The sequence below is a fragment of the Chiloscyllium punctatum genome, chromosome 9 (genome assembly GCF_047496795.1).
Source record: "Chiloscyllium punctatum isolate Juve2018m chromosome 9, sChiPun1.3, whole genome shotgun sequence".
Taxonomy (NCBI): domain Eukaryota; kingdom Metazoa; phylum Chordata; class Chondrichthyes; order Orectolobiformes; family Hemiscylliidae; genus Chiloscyllium; species Chiloscyllium punctatum.
In genome coordinates, this window is record NC_092747.1 from 15,677,506 (window position 1) to 15,694,745 (window position 17,240).

At 42.9% G+C, this 17,240-nt stretch overlaps 1 protein-coding gene across 1 annotated transcript in view; it reads left to right on the forward strand.

The window, feature by feature from the left end:
- The first annotated feature begins 10,288 nt into the window (after positions 1 to 10,288).
- LOC140480982 (P2Y purinoceptor 8-like) overlaps positions 10,289 to 17,240 on the forward strand; it is a 47,967-nt gene continuing 41,015 nt past the window's right edge. Inside the window, exon 1 of the mRNA XM_072576590.1 lies at positions 10,289 to 10,968. The gene's annotated coding sequence lies outside the window, so the exon portion shown is untranslated. The remainder of the gene's footprint in view (positions 10,969 to 17,240) is intronic.

A 17,240-nucleotide genomic window follows, 5' to 3' on the forward strand; every position in this document is an offset into this window, starting at 1 on the left:
CAACTTTGAGGCTGATGAGTTCTCAGCCATACTGCAAACCTGCAATAGCATTCTGCTGCATGACCTTCTACTTTTGATTCATCTTAATCTAGCTGGTGATGGGAAGATAGGAAGTACTCAGTTTAGTGTCATCATCAAGATTAGTTGTAGCCTCTGCCATAATAAAGTGAAGCTCCCTTTATCAAAAAGCTTGAACCACATAATCAGAAAGATGCGGCTCAATTGTACAAGAATTGCATTTTTCTTTCCAAAGCCAGGTTTCTTTTATAATTAAGAAGGTCAAGTTGGTGACAGCTTTGGTGACACATCTAATGACAATTGGGTTGAGAGGGTTCAAACTGTATTTCCATTTACACCCAGCCGAAGAAGGTTTCCATCCATTCATTAGCACTTGTTTGAAATATGGTTCCTGTCAGTAGAATGTTTTGTACCGTCCATTCTGGAATAACTTTCTTGGCTCTGGTTTGGAAAGTGGATATATTGGGGCAGGCAGGATCCAGTAAGGGTAAATGAAGATAATTGATGAACCCATACTCAATATAGACATTACATTATGAGGAACGCAGAAGAACAAGAAGGCAATTCAGCTCTTCAAACCTGCTCTGTTATTCAATTCAATCTATGACCTAATTCATCCATAATAGCCTCAGTTTTCCTGATATTTTATTCAAGAAACATCTTTCAACCTTAGTCCTGGATGTGCTGAAACTGTTCCAGCATCCGCAACCTCTTGGATAATTTCTCTACTGCCATTGTGAAAAATCTTTACTGATTCCCTTCCTTATTGTGTCAGCTTTAATTTTAAGATGATGTCCCCTTGTTCAGGATTTCCTCCTGTCAGAGGAACTTTTTTTTTTCTGTGTCTAATTTCCTTCCAGCTTCTTAACTGGCACGAGGCTCATGTTTACATCTAATCTCCAATATTCAATGGCATTACCATCTCTAAATTCCCCATTATCGACATCTGGGGTTCTGGGGTGGGGGCGGAGGAATCAGTTGCCATTAGCAAAACTTGAGCTGGATCAACCATATAAATGTTGTGTCAAAACCTGTGGCGCTGGAAAAACACAGCAGGTCAGGCAGCATTCAAGGAGCAGGAGGGGTGACGTTTTGGGCATCGGCCATTGAAGTGCTTATGCCTGAAACACCGACTCTCCTCCTCCTCAGATGCTGCCTGGCTTGCTGTGTTTTTCCAGTGCCACAGGTTTTGACTCTGATCTCCAGCATCTGGAGTCCTCACTTTCTCCAAGCCATATAAATGTGTCCATGAGAGCAGATCAAAAGCTGGCAACTTTGCAGTGAGTAACTCCCCTCCTGCCTAACCAAAGTCTGTCCATAATCGACAAGGCACACGCCAGGAGTGTGATGGATTATTCTCCACTTGTCTGACTGAGTGCAGCCCCAACGACATTCAAGAAGCTTGACACCATCCAGGACAAAATAATCCACTTGATTGGCACCATATCCAGCACCTTCAACGTTCACTGCCTTCAGCATTATTGCATCATGGTGTCAGTGTACACTTTGTAAGTTTTCCTGCTGCTGCACAGACGTCCAAGATTTCTACATAGCAGTGGGTTCTGGAAACAGGGGTCCAAGGAAATTACTGAGTGGTATTATCACGAGTCCGTCAATTCACAGAGCCGGGTAATATATAGGGGACCTGGGTTCAAATCTCCCACTGGCGGATAGTGGAATTTGAACTCACTAATAAATATGGAATTCAATGCCTAATAGTGACCATGAAACTGTAGGCAATTGTTTGGAGAAACCTATCCCATGCCCTTTGGGAAGGAGAATGCTGACTTTACCTGCACCCACAACGATAGTTGACTCTTACCTGCCCTCTGGGCAATTAGGAATGGGTATTAAATGTTGGCCGAGCTAGTGATGCTCAAGTCCTATAAACGAGTTTAAAAAAAAATACATTGGCATGTCAATCGCACAGATCCACCGAGCAGCTGCACAGCCTATAGAGACCGGCAATCCTACACAAGATGCACAGCTTCAACAGCACCTACCAAATGTATGACCTCTACCATGCAGAAGGACAAAGGCAGAAGGCACGTGGGAATGCCACTACCTGCAAGTTCATCTCCAAGAAACACACAATCCTGGCTTGGAATTATATCCCCACTCCTTCTGCTGGGTCAAAACCCTGGAACTCCCTTCTGATGTGTGTGACCATACACTGAAGGCTGCAGTAGTTCAAGGAGGTAACTTACCAGGGTTGGCAATAAATGCTGGTCTACCAGTGGTGCTCACAGAACTTCTAACAAAGAACACAAAATTGCCATTAGCTTCCCTACCTTACCTGGTGAATGCCCATCTCTGTCAATGCCAGCACTAGTGTGAATGTCCAACTGCTTCATTCTGAGCCTCAGCATTCTAATGGAAGATGATCCCTGGAGACCATCAACTGGAAGTCTCACCCAGACATGATAATTGTTTTGAAGTAAGGTCACAGATTTATGATACTGTTATAAGCCATAGTCATTTCTTTCTTCAAGCATTCCAACAAGTGACTAAAGTTTAATCAGTGCTTCAGTAGCTTTCGGATAATTTGAGCTCATGACTGGTACCATATAAACAAAAGTTAATTATTTCTCATTTCATAGACATGGATGCACTCTCCTATTACTTCACTTGTATTAGTGTCCCTTCGAAGATTGTGGAAATTCAAAACATGATAGCAATTAATCATGACAGTTTATTACACTCCTATAACAAGAAATACCCAGACACTATTTAAAGTGGGGAAAGTTTTGCTTAGCATGTGTTAATTTCAATGGTCTGTCATCTTGGAAACACAGCTTTATTTGTGCAGTGACCTTACTTATTTTCAAACACCTTCAAATAAACAGGCTTAATTCTAATTCTCCATTAGTTGTTGTCATCACTTCATGATCTAATTGTTATTGTGGCTTGTTGTGTTCAACAGTTCTATCAGGGAAGCTATTGTGGGTGAAGGTGCAAGATCATACTTCATGTCTGCAAAGGCAGAAATGTGCAAGGGAACAACTTGCGAGTCACTGTTGTTTTTATTCAGAAATTGGTGTGATGTGGTTTTGGCTCCATTTAGTAGTGGGCACAATGACATCTACCTTCATGATATATCAGGTTGTTCAGAGGGAGAATGTAAAACGGCGTTGGAGTAATTTTACCAATTATCATTTTCCAATTTAAATTTCTACAACACCACAGACATCTGAATCATAGTATCATGCAACACAGATAAAACCCATCGAGTCCATTGTACTGTTTCTGAGAAAGCTACCGAGTATGGATGAATGAATGGATTAACTTTATTTTCACATATACTCAATGAATACAGTGAAAAATTTATATTTAGCCACTTACAGTGCCATCTTCGGTACAAAGGTACCTAACCATAGCCTGTTTAGTTGTAAGATCTTAGAAAATAGGGAAATGAGATGCACGGCTTTGCAGAAATAATAGCTCAGAGCAATGGTTTTCCCACTCAGACTACACTGGTGCCTAGCCTCTAGTCTGCACCAGTCCCTGGCTCCAGACCTCGCTGGACAATAATGCAGTTTACCTACATCCTTGCAAATTTTCAACTTTTGAAACAAATTTACAACTGAATCTGCTCACAATACCTTAAAAATGAACATATTCCAGATTGTAACAAATCTCCATTAAGTGAAGATTATTTTTGAAAAGCGATTTCTTTCTTAGGCTGTAAGCTTTCTTTGATATTTGCCTTTGATTTCTCCCTTTCTTTACAACTTTTAGACTTGTTTATTTAATGTTGAGGTCCTTCAAGTACACTTCCCTCCCTGCCCTGGAGTGAGCCCTCCTCAGCTTAAGCAATGAGTATCACTGGCTTTTCAAATAGGCAACACATCTCCACTCAGTCCTGATTTCAACCCCTATTCATACATGGATGCATGTAGCAAGGATGGTTGTTTTTACGATGAATAGGAAACATGATTTGAACTTCTCATCTTCCACTCTTCAGCCTGTCTCAGATGGACACAAAGACTATTTGTAAAAGGGAGAAAGAGCTTGCATTTGTAAATCACTCCAGCTGATGAAAACCTTTGAACTATGGTCACCATTGTAACCTAAGGGGACAATTTATATATGGGAAGATCCCATTTGCAACAATGAAATGAAATGGCAGATCCACTGTTGTTCATGATGTTGGTTGAGGGATGAATGTTTATCAAGACACCAAGATAAATTTGCCATTCTTTAATGGTTTCTTTTTTTAACTTTTAGATATTTATAAGCTTACCTGAGAGTAGAAAGCTTAAATATCCCATTTAAAGGATTGCACCTCTGACAGTACAGCACTCAATCTGTTATGATCCAAACAGTCAATCTAGATTAGTGTAGAAACACAGAAAAGAGGTGCAGGAAGAGGCCATTTGGCCCTTTGAACCTGCTCCACCATTCAATATGATCACGCAATTCAATATCCCACCCCCGCCCTCTCCATACTCCTTGATCCCTTTAGTCACAAGGTCACATCCAGCTCCCTCTTGAATATATCGAATGAACCGGCCCCAACAGCTTCCAGTGGGAGAGAATTCCAAAGGTTCATGACCCTCTGAGTGAAGAAATTCTTCATCGCAGTTCTGAATGGTTCACCCCTTATTCTTAAACTGTGACCCCTAGGTCTGGACTTCCCCAACACTGGGAACGTTCTTCCCACATGGGGCGGCACGGTGGCACAGTGGTTAGCACTGTTGCCTCACAGCGCCAGAGACCCGTGTTCAATTCCCGACTCAGGTGACTGTCTGTGTGGAGTTTGCACATTCTCCCTGTATCTGCGTGGGTTTCCTCCGGGTGCTCCGGTTTCCTCCCACAGTCCAAAGACGTGCAGGTTAGGTGAATTGGCCATGCTAAATTGCCCGTAGTTTTAGGTAAGGGGTAAATGTAGGGGAATGGGTGGGTTACGCTTCGGCGGGTCGGTGTGGACTTGTTGGGCCGAACGGCCTGTTTCCACACTGTAAGCAATCTAATCTAATCTAATCACATCCAGCCTGTCCAGTCCCATCAGGATTCTACATGTTTCTATGAGATGCCCCCTCATTAAGTAATCATCCTTTGAGTCTGAACCCAGAATCTTCTGACTCAGGGGTGAAGGGGTACCACTGAGCTGAGACTCATCAGTTCAGCTGATTTCACAATGAAAAGATAGAATGAATACTGCACGTCACAACTGTTTTAGCAACTCACAAGTTATTGAGTCACTGAGAAAACTGTAGGCTTAGATCTGTATTTCAGTGGAATGAGCCATATTAGTCCGGTCATATTCCAACATTACACAGAAATCAGGAACAATACGTGTTAACAGTACACCCTTATTCATGAAGTGTTACAGTTCTTCTTGTTTGTCATTCAGTCAGATCATCAGTTGTTGTCATTGCACACAGGCTCCATTTTCTGTCTTTGACTCTTATTGCTTGATTCTTTCACCAAAACACCAATTGCAGTCTTAAATAGTTCAATTCATCCAATATCTACAGCTGTGTGGGTGAGTGAGTTCCCGGTTTCAACTACTCTCTGAGCAAAAACTTCCTCCCTGTCTCTACAATAAAAAAAGAACTGCGGTTGCTGGAAATCTGAAATAAAAACAGAAATTCTCGGTGAAACTCAGCAGGTCTGGCAGTATTGTGGAAAGAAAGCAGAGTGAATTGATGAGAAGTCACCAGACTTAAAACAGATTACTTTCTTCCCACAGATGCTGCCAGACCTGCTGAATTTCACCAGTAATTTCTGTTTTTGTTTCTGCTGACCCTAGCCCTGAACAGGTTAATGTGGACATGAAGACTATGTTCCTTTATTCAGTACTGCCCCACCAAATAAACTGTACCAGCAAATCATTATATAAATTGGTAAATGAGATTGACAAACCAGATGTAGAGCAGTTTAAACACCTCAATTATCGTACTCTGATAAAGACAGATCTTGCACTGTCGACATCCTCAAGGTTTCCCAAAGCACTTTAGAGCACTGCTGATGGAAACAGAAGATAACAAATAAATATTAATGGATTTTGTAAATGAACAAATCTGTGCCAAATGGATTTCAAAGTGAATGAATTTGAAGTCATCCACAATGGACTTAAAAGGGATAGCACAGGTGCTTTCTAAATGGGGCAAAACTTAAACAGTGAAAGTTTGGAGATGCTTAGGAGTCCACATATATAGTCGGGATGTAAAATAGCAAATGGCTAATTGATTAGTGCTGGTCTGGGCATAACTATGTTTCAGTTAACATTTAAAACTGATTAGAAAAAAAAGAGGCGGTGACTTTTCCTTTACAAACTCATGAGAAACGCTTGAGGGTATTTTATAAGACATTGTCACATTTTCTGGCGATTTACTCATCGCAGCTTTTCATCTTTGGTAAGAGCAATTTGAATTACAGAGCTGAAAGAAGAAATGTACAGGCATTTTGTTTTTATAAAACACATCTGTCAATTTTTACATGGTTAACTGATGTAATTTTGATAGTTTAAATGGGTGCATTCTGAAACAGTATTCAGAATCATAGAATCCCTATAGTTTGGAAACAGGCTATTCGGCCCAACAAGTCCACACCAACCCTCCAAATAGTAACCCACCCAGACCCATTTCCCTACCCTATTGCTCTACATTACCCCCGGTTGCCAACACTTTGCTAGTGGAGAGGAGATTTAACCGAGTTATAAACAATGACAAATCAGATGTAGGGTGGACGCCTCCCTTTGTGCAGGCAAAAGTGAAGATTGCAGATGCTGGAGTTTAGAGTCGAGAATGTGGTGCTGGAAAAGCACAGCAGGTCAGGCAGCATCTGAGGAGCAGGAGAATGCACCTAACTTACACATCCCTGAGCACTATGGACAATTTAGCATGGTCAATTCATCTAACCTGCACATCTTTGAACTGTAGGAGGAAACCAGAGCAAACCCATGCAGACACAGGGAGAATATGCAAACTCCACACAGACAGTTGCCCAGGCTGGAATCAAACCGGGGTCCCTGGTGCTGTGAGGCAGCAGTGCTAACCACTGAGCCACTTTGCCACCCTCTCTCTATGTGCCACGTCACATAGCTCATTAAAATGTAACATACACGTACATAATGTAATCAAGAACTCTAATGGATTTTTAAAGTGTTTTAAAATATTGTCCATCAGTAATTGCCCTCAAGAAGGTGTTGGTGAGTTGGTTTCTTGAATCGCTGCAGCCCTCAGGGTAAAGGAACACTCACCTGCTGTTATGGAGGGATTTCCAGGATTTGACGCAGCAATAGTGGGTGGCATGGTGGCACAGTGGTTAGCACTGCTGCCTCACAGTGCCAGAGACCTGGGGTTCAATTCCCGACTCAGGCGACTGACTGTGTGGAGTTTGCACATTCTCCCTGTGTCTGCGTGGGTTTCCTCCAGGTGCTCCGGTTTCCTCCCACAATCCAAAAATGTGCAGCTAAGGTAAATTGGCCCCGCTAAATTGCCCGTAGTGTTAGGTGCAAGGGAATGGGTCTGGGTGGGTGCGCTTTGGCGGGTCAGTGTGGACTTGTTGGGCCGAAGTTCCACACTGTCAGTAATCTAATACTGAAAGGAACAGCAATGAAATTCCAAACCTGAATGGTGTGTGGTCGGGAGTTGGTGGTGTTCCCAGACACCTGTTGCCCTTCTCCTTCAAGATGGTAGAAGTCATGGGCTTGGAACGTGCTATCCAGAAAGTTGTTGCTGCCTTTATACCTGGAGGATGAGAATACACATGATTAGAAGTCATGCTTTAGCTGCCCAAAATCCTGGTTAGAACACGTCTGGAATTACAGTGAACAGTTCCGGATGTCATAACTAGAATATGTTGTGGGGGAATGCAGCATAAATTCGCATTATGTGTCCTGGGTCACATCTGGACTACTGTGTGCAGTTTGGTCCTCTTAATGCATGGAAGAATGTAAATGCATTAGAGGCAGTTCAGAGAAGGCTTGTGAGATTAATTCCAAAGAGGAAAGGCTTGTCTTAATAGGAGAAATTGGGTGGTTTTTGCCAACACTTTGCTAGTGGAGAGGAGATCTAACCGTGTTATAAACAATGACAAATCAGATGTAGGGTGGACGCCTCCCTTTGTGCAGGCAAAAGTGAAGATTGCAGATGCTGGAGTTTAGAGTCGAGAATGTGGTGCTGGAAAAGCACAGCAGGTCAGGCAGCATCTGAGGAGCAGGAGAATTGACGTTTCCGGCAAAAGCTGCCTGACCTGCTGTGCTTTTCCAGCACCTCACTCTTACTTCCCTTTGTGCGCCAAACACTCCTTATCCTAAAACTGAGATGAAGAGGAATTATTTATCTCAAAGGGTCGTGAATCTGTGAAAGTCACTACTCCCAGAATGCCTGTGACACTTAATTAATTTAAAGAGGAGATAGATAGATGTTTAATTAGTAATTGGTTAAAGGACTGAGGTGAGATTTTCTGTAATCATATCAAATGCTGGAGTAGACTCGAGGTGTTGAAGCAGCACATAGTAATTAAGGCTGCTCAAAGGCTCATTGAGGCTGATTGAAAACTATCCATTTGGTCTCCAAGCCTCTGGAGGTTCCATGGTCCACCCCAACAATCTTGGGTGCCACTTTCTGCTGGTAGCCTGGAGCACCAGTCCTCCAGTGTGGGCTTAGATGCCCTTTCAGCCTGCCTGGTTTGAGCTGCAGCCGTAAGCCACTGTGTGGTGGGGTTTCCTTAGTTCACCCTGGTCAACATCTTTTTGATTTTGACAAATTAAAAAAAGCTGGAGGGAGTACATCCCTCCCTGCCACTTCCCTGAAATGCCAACCTGCTATACCTCAGTGTTGGCCATTCCACTATTGGCTTGCCTGCTTTGAAAGCTCACCTCCTAACCATCAATGGATCAACTGATCTTGTTGAATGGTGGAGCAGACTCGATGGGCTGAATGGCCTATTTCTGCTCCAGATCTTCTTATCGTCTTCATTTGGAGCAAATTGTGGCTCCAGGTCTCCAGACAATGAGCTCTTAAAGCCTATAGTGAAAATCTAACCCTATGACTGCAGTCATCCTGTCCATGATGTTGCCAGGCTTAAAGGGTTTGAGCTACAGGGAGAGATTGGATAGGCTAGGGCTATTTTCCCTTGAGTGCCAGAGGCTGAGAGGTTTATAGAGGTTTATAAAATCATCGGGGGTTTGGATACAGCGACTAGCCAAAGTCTTTCCCCAGGGAAGGGGAATCCAAACCTAGAAGGCATAGGGTTAAGGTGAGAAGGGAAAGATTTAAAAGGGACCTAAGGGGCAACGTTTTTACATAGAGGGTGGCGTGTGTATCGAATGAGCTGCCAGAGGAAGTGGTGGAGGCTAGTACAATTAGAGTGTTTAAAAGGCATCTGGATGGGGATATGAATAGGAAGGGTTTAGAGAAATATACAGTAGACACGCCCCTCCCCATACCTGCGGGGGATATGTTTCAAGACAGACAGCGGGAGCCCAAATCACAGATAGGTGTGAACCCATTCATTTAAATGGGAAATTTGCCTTCCCAGCAGCCTCCTAGGCCCTGGTTCCAGAATGTTCCCTGTAATATGTTCTGGCTGTGGTAAATCGTGGGTAACTGGAACCACAGAAAACGATTCCATGGTTACAGGGGTCACCCTGTAGTCCAAATGCTGGCAAATGGGACCGAAATAGTTTGGGATATCTGGTAGGCATGAATGAGTTAAAACTGAAGGGTCTGTTTTTGTGCTGTACATCTCTATGACAAATTCACTGAAATGGTCCCAGAGATTTATTTTAGAATCCAATTACATAACAGCCAGCGGTGTCCTCAGGGAGGTTCCTACACTGTTGGCATTCCTGATGAAGGGCTTTTGCCCGAAACATCGATTTTCCTGCTCCTCGGATGCTGCCTGAACTGCTGTGCTTTTCCAGCACCACTAATCTAGAATCTGATTTCCAGCATCTGCAGTCATTGTTTTTACCTAACCTCCCCCTTACAACAGGAGTGCCACAGTGTCAGAGGGTGCCGGATTTTCTCTTCTCTGTGGATTGGCTACAAGGGAGGTGTTCCTGGGCAGGGAGTTACCCGAGTCTACAGGGGTTTGTACGACAGTCCGGAGCAGAAGAGGTTACAGGTAGACAGAGAGGATCCAGAGCCGGTGAGTCACCTCTGTCAGGTGCAAGCTGGTTCTTGATAGTTCAGACAATGATGCCAAATTCTCTGAAATGCTCCAGGATTTGACCTGGGCTGGGCTGAAGGCTGCGTTGGTGTTGGTTGGGATGGGGGGGGGGAGGGGAAGGCGGTCTCTCAGAAACGTCCGACTCTGTGGGAGGATTGGAACAAAGTGCTGAAGAAAGGTCACTGGACCTGAAACATTAACTCTGCTTGCTCTCTCGCCATAGACGCTGCCAGAGAGTTTCCCCCCCCCAGCGATTTCTGCTTTTGTTTCGGAGTTCCAGCATCCGCAGTTGTTCGTTTTGCTTCCAAACTTCCGTCAGCTTCTCTCTGGGCGCCCTTCAGAAGAGGAAGAAAATCAACTGCCTTTTTGTTTTATTTTGTTATAAACCCACCAGCGATGTATTCTCAAGCTCAGAGTACGGCGTGACAATCTTTGCAGGATACAGGGCGCTATATCTGACAGGATCTGTCACCTCTCAGCTCAATGGCTCATTGTTCCACAGACTTTACACATTTCGGTCTGAGAAGCCTCTTCGCCTGACAGTCGATACGCCCGTTAGCTTCCCACATTGTACCGCAGAAACCAAAACTCAAAACACGTGGCGTTGTGATCAAGGTGACAGTGCGCGGATCCTCACCAGCTGAGGGACGCTGACTCGGGAGAGCTCCCACAGCCAGGGGCATCTGTCTGCCCCTTGTGCTTGTTTCCGAATTCCACCCCAGCCTCTCAGTGATTTCCCCGCTCTCTCGCCTGGGAGGCAGGCTGCGATCCATCTTCGGTCGAGGAACTTGGACCAGGAGTGGATCTGAAAGCCCCACAGCCCGGGTGAGTCCCGTTCGGCTCGCTCCTTGTCGCGTTCTTACGGCAGCAACTCTCTTGGTGCCATCCGACCACTGTGTGGACAACTTGCTGTGTGTGGTGCGTGTGAGTGAACACTGTCGGTGTCTGTCTCAGAGTGAATCTGGTGTGTTTGCGGACGTGGCCTGTATCATTGTGAACATTGTTTTTGATGTGTGAATGAACATTGTATGTGAATATCGTCATTGTCAGTGTGTGTCTGAGTAAATACTATGTAGATATAATCTTTGTCAGTGTGAATATTGTGTGTCTGGGTGAATATTGTGTACATATAGCCTTCGTCAGCGTGAATATTGAGTGTCTGAGTGAATATTGTATATAGTCTCTGTCAGCGTGAATACTGTGTGTAAATGTGTGTCTGAATGAATATTGTATAAATGTAGTCTTTGTCAGTGTGAATATTGTGTGCGTCTGCGTGAATATTCTATAAATATAATCTCGGTCAGTGTGGATATTGTTGACTGATTGAATATTGTAAATAAAGTCTTTGTCCATGTGAATATTGTGTGTCTGAGTGAATATTCTGTAAACATAGTCTTTGTCAGTGTGAATATTGTGTGTGTCTGAGAGAATATTATATAAATATTGTCTTTATCAGTGTGAATATTGTGTCTGATTGAATAGTGTGAATATAGTCTTTGTCGGTGTGAAATATTATATCTCTGATTGAAAATTGTAAATGTAGTCTTTGTCAGTGTGAATATTGTGTGGAAATGTATGTCTGAGTGAATATTGAATGTAAAAAGGCTCTTTATCAGTGTGAACATTGTGTGTGTGTGTGAGTGAAAATTGTGAATGTGGTCTTTGTCAGTATGAATATTGTTTGTGTATGTCTGAGTGTAAATTGTGTAAATATAGTCTGCTCGTGTGAATGTTGTGTAAGTGTATGTCTGAGTGAATATTGCCTGTGTGAGAGTGACTGCTGTGGATAACGTGGTTGGTTAACTCAGTTTGCTGAGTGGTAGGTCTATGCTACCAACATTGTGGGTTCAATTTCCAGCTCTCCTTCACAACTTCTGCCCTTGCTGTGAGTGTGGTGAGCCTCTAGCTAAATCACTCTCTCTCTAATGGCAATGTTTGACAGAGGGCTATAGTTTATTTAACACTCAGTAGTTTTAACAGTTCTAGAAAGGCTATTGTCCATGGAGCATTCTTGTGAATCTTTCTCTCTGAGTTAACAGGACTGTCGCTCTTCATAATGGGTGGGTTGATTCTCTGCTTTTCAGTGGTGTGCCTTCCCCAAGCATGGTGGTTTGCTTGGTGCATTCCAGTGAATGTAAAAGGAACTACTGAGAATTATGAAATTATGGGATTGTTAGAAATGGCAGTGAGTGAGAGGGGAGTGGGTTGAGGTTTGGGGGAGGTTTATACCTCGGTTAGAGCATTCACTTTGTTCCCATTTCAGTTTCCATTTTCAGCATGTTGTGGCTGTACAGGACATTGATTGGGCCACTTTTGGAATATTGCATGCAGTTCTGGTCTCCTTTCTTTCAGAAGGATGTTATGAAACTTGAAAGGGTTCAGAAAAGACTTAAAAGGATGTTGCCAGGGTTGGGGGATTTGAGCTCTAGGGAGAAGTAATTATGATGCGATTAGCTAAGATTTAGGATGCATAGGATGGGGAAGAAAACTGCAGGGGATGGGTACATTGAAATGTGGAGATTGTTCAAGAAACAGCTTCTGTGTATCCTTGATAAGTATGTACCTGTCAGGCAGGGAGGAAGTGGTTGAGCGAGGGAGCCGTGGTATACTAAAGAAGTTGAATCTCTTGTCAAGAAGAAGAAGGAGGCTTATATAAATATGAGACATGAAGGCTCGGTAAGGGCATTTGAGAGTTACAAATTAGCCAGGAAGGAACTAAAGAGAGAGCTAAGAAGAACCAGGAGCGGACTTGAGAAGTCTTTGGTAGGTAGGATCAAGGAAAACCCTAAAGCTTTCTATAGGTATGTCAGGAATAAAAGAATGACTGTTGTAATATTAGGGCCAGTCAAGGACAGTAGTGGGAGCTTGTGCATGGAGACCAAGGAGATAGGAGATGAATATTTTTTGTCAGTATTTACACTGGATAAAGAACAATGTCATTGAGGAGAATACTAAGATACAGGATATGAGACTAGATGGGGTAGTGGTTCATAAGGAAGGAGTGTTAACAATTCTGGAAAGTGTGAAAATAGATAAGTCGCTGGACCAGATGGGATTTATCCTACAATTCTCTGGGAAGCTAAGGAGGAGATTGCAGAACCTTTAGCTTTGATCTTTATGGCATCATTGTCTACAGGAATAGCGCCAGAAGACTAGAGGATAGCAAATGTTCCCTTGTTCAAGAAGGGGAGTAGGGACAACCCTGGTAATTATAGACCAGTGAGCCTTACTTCGCTTGTGGGTAAAGTGTTGGAAAGAATTATAAGAGATAGGATTTAAAATCATCTAGTAAGGAATAATTTGATTACGGATAGTCAACATGGTTTTGTAAAGGGGAGGTCATGCCTCACAAACCATATTGAGTTCTTTGAGATGGTGACCTACAGGTGGATGAGGGTAAAGTGATTGATGTGGTTTATATGGATTTCAGTAAGGCGTTTGATAAGGTTCTCCACCGTAGGTGATCAGAAAATATGGAGGCGTGGGATTGAGGGTGATTTAGTGGTTTGGATCAAAAATTGGCTAGCTGAAAGAGACAGAGGGTGGTGGTTGATGGGAAATGTTCATCCTGGAGTTTAGTTACAAGTAGTGTATTGCAAGGATCTGTTTTGGGTCACTGATGTTTGTCAGTTTTATAAATGATCTGGATAAGGGTGTAGAGGATGAGTTAGTAAATTTGCGGATGGCACTAAGGTTGGTGGAGTTGTGGACAGTGCGGAAGGATGTTGTAAGTTACAGAGGGACATGGATAAGGTGCAAAGCTGGGCTGAGAGGTGACAAATGGAGTTGAATGCGAAAAAGTGTGAAGTGATTCATTTTGGAAAGGGTAACAGGAATGCAGAGTACTGGACTAATGGTAAGATTCTTGGTAGTGTGCAGAGAGATCTCGGTGCCCATGTACATAGATCCCTGAAAGTTGCCACCCAGGTTGATATGGTTGTTAAGAAGCTGTACAGTGTGTTAGCTTTTATTGCTAGAGGGATTGAGTTTTGGAACCATGAGGTCATGCTGCAGCTGTACAAAACTCTGGAGCGGCCCTACTTGAAGTTTTGCATACAGTTCTTTTCATCGCATTATAGGAAGCATGTCGAAGCATTGGAAAGGGTACAGAGGAGACTTACCAAGACATTTCCTGGTCTGGAGGGAAGGTCTTATGAGGGACATGGATAGCATAAATAGACAAGGTATTTTCCCTGGGGTGGGGCAGTTCAGAACTAGAGGGCATAGGTTTAGGGTGAGAGGAGAAACATTTAAAAGGGAGCTAAAGGGCCTCCTTTTCATGTAGAGGGTGGTGCGTGCATGGAATGAGCTGCCAGAAGAAGTGGTGGTGGCTGGTACAATTACAGCATTCAAAAGGCAAATGGATGGGTATATGAATAGGAAGGGTTTGGAGGGATATGAGCCAATGGGACTAAATTATGTTGGGATATCTGGTTGGCATGGACGAGTTGCACCAAAGAGTCTATTTCCATGCTGTCTATCTCGATCACTCCATGACTCTATTTGAATCCAAGTTATGCTGAGATTACACTTACTTTTTGCACATTAAAGAATTTGAACTAGGGAGCCATTAGTTTAAAGGGACTCAACAGCTTTCCCTCAAATTCACCTAAACTGTTTACATTAGCATGCTTTGAGAGCAGTAAGATTGTGCTTCTGATAATTCAGAGATTGAACTAATGCTTTTTAAACGTGAGTTCAAAACCAACTATGCTAACCAAGGCTAATTAAATTCAATGAATTAAAAATCTGGAATGAAATTATCAATGTATGTCACATGTCAATTTCTTTTATTCATTGATAGAATATGGGTGTCACTGTCAAGGCCAGCATTTATTGCCCATCTCTAACTGCTCAAAAGACAGTTTAGAATTAACCGCATTGCTATGGACTTAGAGTCATATATAGGCCAGACTTCCTTCCATAAAGGAAATTAATGAGCCAGATGGGTTTTTACAACAATTAACAGTGGTTGCATGACATAATTAGTCTAGTTTTCAATTGCTGAATTTTTGAGATATCTTCTAATAAGACTGTTTACTGATGTTATTATTCACTACCTGGAGTATGAGAGACTTGAACCTTTGCCTCCAGGATCAGACCTTTACTGGAGGCGCTGTTTGGAAGTTGTACCTCTGATTCCAAAACACTACTACTGCACCTCATCATCTGTCATGGTGCGATTCAAATCATTACACTGGTGTTCTGGCTCACTTGTCCAGTGACATGGCCAATACACCACTGCTTCCACCTTAATTCTGGTCTTGTACTTTGTATCTTCTCCAATGCCTCTGTATCCTTTTGAAATGAAGGAGACTGAACTGAATTGTTGTCCAACAATCGTACTGTACAAGCTAATTGTATCTTTCTGCTTTTCAATACCAATCTCTCTGGAAAGGAACCTGAATGCTTGTTTTTTTTAAAATTAAACGTGCATTGCAACTTTTTGAGATTTGTGTAACACTGCCTCAAGATCTTTCTGCTCTTCTCTCCAATTAATACTCTTTTATTCAAATGGTATGTGATGTCTCAGTTCGTCCCACCACTTACTCACTTACCTAAGTTGAAATTCACTTGCCAATTAGATATCCATCCTGCAAGGTTATTGTATTTTTCCTCATTCTTCTTAGGAGTCCACAGTGGCTCAGTAGTTAGCACTGCTGTCTCATAGTGCTAGGGACCCAGGTTTGATTCCAGTCTTGGGTGACTGTCTGTGTGAAGTTTGCACATTCTCCCTGAGTCGATGTGGGTTTCCTCAGAGTAGTCCAGTTTCCTCCCACAGTTCAAAGATATGCATGCTAGGTGGATTTGCCATGCTAAATTGCCCATAGTGTCCAGGGAAGTGCACGATAGGGAGATTTAGCCATGGAAAATGCAAGGTTACAGTGATAAGGTGGGGGATGGTAGCCCTCAGTGTAATGTGCTTCAGAGGGTTGGTATGGATTTGATGGGCTGAATAACCTGTTTCCACATTCTATGATTAACTGCACCCTACAATTGGGGGTTCTGTTTGGAATCTACACCTCTGATTCCAAAATTATTGGTGCAAACGGTGAGCAATAATGCTCCCAGCACAGGCTAACAATGTTTGTGAGGGTGTGTCTCTGCCTTTAATACTTATGCTGTGTTTCTGTCTGTCCATTCTGCTACCCATCCCTGAGTCCATATGCGCTGACATTAATTATCAGTCTATGAGTTGACATTGGACCAGAGGCTTTCTCATAATCACAGATGTAAGTCAGGGACAATAACCACTTGCTCCTCCTTACAAGAAGGCATGGTAGTGTGGCAGTCATACTATAAGACTAGTATTTCAGGTACCTGGGTTAGTAAACTTTTTAATTTCTTCCTCCAATTTTTTCATCTACTTCTTCTGTTGGCTTCTCCAATTTTACTGGGAGCCACAACACTGCTGGCTGATCAGTCTTCTCTATCTCCTCTTGTCAGTCACCCATTTCCTCATCTAATCCCACTGTATTTAAGTTTCTTGTCTCTGCAGCATTTCCATCTGTTCAGCACTTTCCATTTGTCTTTCTTCCTGGTGGCCCCATCTCTATCACTTGCCTCACCAGATGTCCCCTCACACCCCCAGAACAAATGACCACATCATTTCAATCTCTTCTTAGGTGCCATCTCCAGCATAATCTTAACCTTTCCTCACCTTGGATATACTGGTTTCTGATATGGCCCCCTCTCATTATTACATCCATCTCAGTGTCCAACAGCTGACTTGTGTCCAGTCATTCTTCCTCTCTTTTTGAATGTGCCCAGGTTACTGAATGATGTAACAAGAAATCCCACCATTTTGAATTCAGATTAAAACAAAAATGAGACAGAAGTGAATTTCAGAGTTGATGTGAGTTAGTGACTTTGGTTTTGGAGGAGGAATCTTTTCAAACAAAGTGTTGCGAATCCTTGCAAATCTTTGCCTCAGAGGAGTGTGGATGTTTAGTTGTTGAATATAGAATGCAGCTAATGGACTTTCAGATATTGGGATTTTGCAGAAGTTGTGGTTGAGAGAGATCAGTCATAGTCTTGGTGAATGGCAGAGCAGTCTCAAAGCACCAAATGGCTTATTCATATTTCTATGTCTCATG